Genomic DNA, 5,000 nt, shown 5'->3' with positions numbered 1-5,000 from the left:
ACACCAAAAATACATAAGAACTTTTTGGACCCCCCCACTAAGACCTATTGTGGATGGTAGAGGGTCCATTACATATGCGTGTGCTAAATACATAGATAATTTGTTAAAACCATACATTAACAAAGAAACACAAATTTGTAGGGATTCATGGGCCTTTTTGGAGAATCTTAACATAGAATTCAATTCCAATTTTATCTTCCTGGTTGTAGATGTAAAAGACTTATACACAGTAATTCCACACCAGGAGGGAATTGAATGGACATGTGAGTTCCTGTTAGAGAGGAAGGCACCCAATGAAGTAATAAACTTAGTAGAGGTCTTGTTAGAAATGGTGCTGAAAAATAATTTTCTGCTTTTTAAAAATCAAATTTATTTGCAGAAGACAGGCATAGCAATGGGCTCCCCGTGTGGCTGTAGTTTTGCCAATAGTGTTATGGCCCATTGGGAGCATAAACATCTCTTAAACTGTGACCTGTTCAAATCACATGTCACCTGGTACACCAGGTACCAAGATGACATGTGTTTTATCTGGAAAGGTTCATCAGACATCATACCTGAATTCATTGATTATATCTCGGGTACAACAAGTTTCCTCGAATTTACATATACATTAGGGTACGAGGAAATGAACTTTTTGGATGTTAAAATAGTTAAGGATACTCCCAATAATAAATTTAAGTCTTATATTTACAGAAAACCTACGCATTCAAATAGCTATTTACACTTCAATAGTTGCCACCCTTTACACCAGAAAAGGAGTGTTGTAAAAGGGCAACTTGTTCGGGCAGCCAGGATGATTTCAGATGAAGTTGATTTCATGGATGAATGTAACAACATTTTGAACATGTTTCTTACTCGTGATTATCCTGAGAACCTTTTAGATGAAATCGTCCGTGAAGTGCAGTGTAAGAGATTAGAAGGACATTTCAAACCCTTACTAGGTGGAGGGATTCTGAGTAGAACTGTTACTGCGTGTAATATAATGACAAGTTCTTCCCTGTCTCCTCATATTAGTTTTCTCTTTACTTACTGTTTCAATCACAATGCTATTAGAAATGTGGTGTCTAAAAACTGGAAGTTGATTCTTGAGGATAGGAGTCTTGTAAAATCATTAGGCACTAGTCCCAAGTTTACATACAGAAGAGGGCTTAATCTGAAGAATTTGGTAGAAAGATCTTCGGGGGGACCCAATAATAAAACAGTAAATAAAACAGTAGGTATGAGAAAATGTGGGAGGTGCCCACAATGTAGATTCATGTATTTGAATAAAGTAATCGAAATCAACAAGAAGGTATACTTCCTGAATGGGAATTACAATTGCGATTCCAAAGGGGTCGTTTATGTGGCCCTCTGTGTTGATTGTCCTTCCTTTTACATAGGAAAGACTGAGAGAAAATTCAAAAAAAGAGTCTACAAACATCTATATGCTATGGAAAGGGGAGATTTAACTAATGCACTTGCCAAACATGTTCTTGAGTGTCCTCATCATACCTTTAGGTTTTGTGTATTACAAATTATAGAAAATACCCTTAGGGGAGGGCCCTGGCAGCTTCACCTTGAAGAGCAGGAGCTCTTTTGGCAGCTGAGAACGGATGCACATTTTCCACCAGGACTTAACGATATAGCATCCATTAGATGTATACTCAAACTTAAAGCACTTAGAAGGTAGAAGTATTGTTACTGCAGATATATATATATATAAATTTGCTTATATTTCAAGTAACAATATTAGTTAGAGATTTTATTATTTTTAAAATCAGATTACTTGATTTTTACTTATGCCCATATGAAATTAATTGTAGTGTAGGTTTGTTTCATGGCGTCATAGGATCTCCTTTTATTTACATTTTACATTAAATTTTTGATAATTGTTGTTTTCATGCTGTATAATAGGTACATAAAACACATAATTAATATATATTTAAATATTATTTTTATAAATATTTGTTTGTACTAAAATATTTATTCTTTAATGAAATGTATATATTAATTTATCAGTGAAAGTATCAACTTTGTATTGTATGTTTAAATTACTCTTATTTAGAAGTGATGAGTTTGCTAGTATTAAAAAAGTTTTAGTTGTCAGCTAGTCCTTTTAATTTCATTGTTTGTCTGCTTATCTAATTGTTGAATTATTCAATCATCTAATTATGACACTAAGTATTTTTAGTATTTAAACTGCACATCAAACAATGTTGTTTTGTCTGATGAAGGTTGAGCAAGTGGCTTGACCGAAAGCGCTTACAATTTATTTGGATTAAAGCCCGTGTTTGTATCTGCTAAACTGCTTCCTTGCCTTTAGTTTTTATCCGTTTTTTTACTTGGACCTGTCTTTTTCAGGCTGTAGATGTACACGGACCAGTAGGTCGTGCAAGCTTGATAACACATGGGTCGACACAACGCACATGTGACCCGATACGGGGAGAGTGGGCAGTGTGTAGTGGTGTGTTTATACCCTACCTGTGCCCACAGTAAGGATGAGTGCTGTTGAGGAGTGGCAGGTAGGGGAACTATGGGTATACGATTATGGGCTTAGGCGTGCAGGTGTTGGCTGGCAGAGTCATATTAGGACCGCCCTGTGGATGTAAGTAATATTCCAATGTGGGCATAGCAGACACCCATAACTCCCAAACCCTAACAGCACATCCACTGGATAGTCCATAAACCATTGGGGAAACACATAGGGACCATACCATAGAACTGTCCCCAATTACCAGGGACGTCCGTGATTACGACTCAGAATCTAACTCTGTCCCACCTAAACCCTCCTAGAACTAGTGATATTAGGACGAAAGGTGATAGAATACACATAATGAATAATGACAGCATATAAGAATCATAAACAGCATGTACCTCAATGTGTATGACTACATATGGTCTGGGTCTGTCAATGTGTCAGGTTAATAGCACCAAACTTCTAAATGTGGCCCTGATGTTATTATGCAGTGTTCCTGATTCAGTGTTCATTCTTCCCCATTCATATGAGAGGTCTGATAGTAACAGAAAGTGCATATTCCGCCGACTACCTTAGAAAGATGATAGAATAATAGGGTTTGGGTTACCACCTGTCCACCTTTGCAAGGGACACTCCCCTTTGGGCAGTTGTGTCCTGCAAAATAATTGTAATTATGGCAATTGTCCTGTGATTTAGAACAAATATACCCTATATTGACTGTAGTAGTTGCATAAAACAATTATTTTGTATCTGAAACACCTAAATGTTATAAGAAACAGTATAAGCAACTATAATGCTACAAGAATAACCTTTTATTTAGGCAAAACAGTGAAGTACCCTCATTTGTACTGGCTGTGGGTATGTTTTGCCCTGCAAAATCTGACACCATTACATAAAGGTCCTATAGGGTTGCCACATTTTCAAATGCCCAAAGTGGGACATGTTCTGTAGAAATGTCAGATTTTCCAGAACAAAACATACCTACAGCTGTGCATAGTACAGAATTTTAATTATTTGCACAAATAAAAGCTTATTCTAGTAACATTTGAATTGCTTATGCTACTTCACATAACATATAGAAGTTTCATATATAAAATAACTGTTTTATGCAACTATTAAAGAAACTTAGGATATAATTTTGTCCTGTAGTCTCAGGACATTTGCTATGTCTTGATTATTTTCAGAGGACACAACTGCCTAAAGAGGGACTGTCCCTCGCAAAGTGGGACAGGTGTTAACCCACTGTTCCACCTTGGCCAATTGAAAAGGTGGCAAACCTATAATAGGTATGTGGTAGCATGACTCGGCCGACGGATGTGGCTTCCAAAACTCAATTACTTTTCTGTACTGAAGAGTCTCGGTTCCCATGTATCAGCCAGAGAGGAGCAGATTGTATGAGGAACACACAAATATGATTAATTCACTAGACAGGCCACCAATTCTGTACAGTCGAATGCCATGCCATCGCCTAATGGGCAGCCATTCCCGATACTGTAGTCATGTAGTCCGATGTAATAGCCATCACAAGGTAATACTGTGGTCCTCACTCCCACCCAGGGGTGTGAGTGTCAGATGCAAGCACCAATGTCGGTGCATTTGCAAGTGCGGGAGCGAGCGGGTGTAAGTCTGTTTGGCTATCTGTATCCGAGTATTGCACTGGTAAAGCAGTGTAGAGACTAATTAAGTGTAAGAAGCTGTAACCAGAGGTCAGCAGTGAGTAACACTGCACAAACCCACACACACACGCTCCCAACTGCTTTAATGTGCCTTACTCCCTCCGTATCCAATGGCCTTGTTCTGCCCTGCAACCAAATAAGCATCCTCTGCAAGGCTCGGAACCAAGACCCTGCACACACAGCTAATGTGAATTACCAATATGCCATGGCAGATATACAGACAACAGACAGTACCACAAACATATCATACAGCGCAGTCATTCAACAGTATAGGAATGTATCCCATCATGTAGATGTTTTTGAGAGTGTTTATGTCCAGCATATAGGAACATACATATATAGAGATATATCAGGAACATACCATGTGGCAACAAAGCATTACAAATGAATGAAATGGGAAACACCAGCGACGCATGTATTATGTAGTAGTGTTGTTCTATGTGATCTCAAGACTCCCTCAGACAGATATATGTCATTCATACACGCAAATAGTTGTACATTGGCCGTATACATCACTCTCTGCATGTAATGTACATTAACACAACAGTACCTGTCCAATAATTATGTGTGAACAGTACTCTTGCAAGGTGCTGTGTGCTACATCATCATCATGATAAAGGTACATGGGGTAACCATACAGGGACTGGTAGTGTTGTGTGTACAATGGGATCGTCCTCATCAGGTGTACCTGGGCCATTTAGGAGTGATGTGCATACCAGGATCATGAGAGTGAGGGACAGGGGTGAGGATAAAAGGAATATGTTGTGATGCATATTACAAGGGTTACATGTGTCCAGTGGGCACATGCATGAAATGGACAGCTATGTATAGAGACAGGACGAGCTATGTTGTAGGTGTGATGTAAGGAA

The sequence above is a fragment of the Protopterus annectens genome, chromosome 7.part0 (assembly GCF_019279795.1).
Source record: "Protopterus annectens isolate FY-2018-M chromosome 7.part0, PAN1.0, whole genome shotgun sequence".
Taxonomy (NCBI): Eukaryota; Metazoa; Chordata; order Ceratodontiformes; family Protopteridae; genus Protopterus; species Protopterus annectens.
This window is presented reverse-complemented; position numbering follows the sequence as displayed.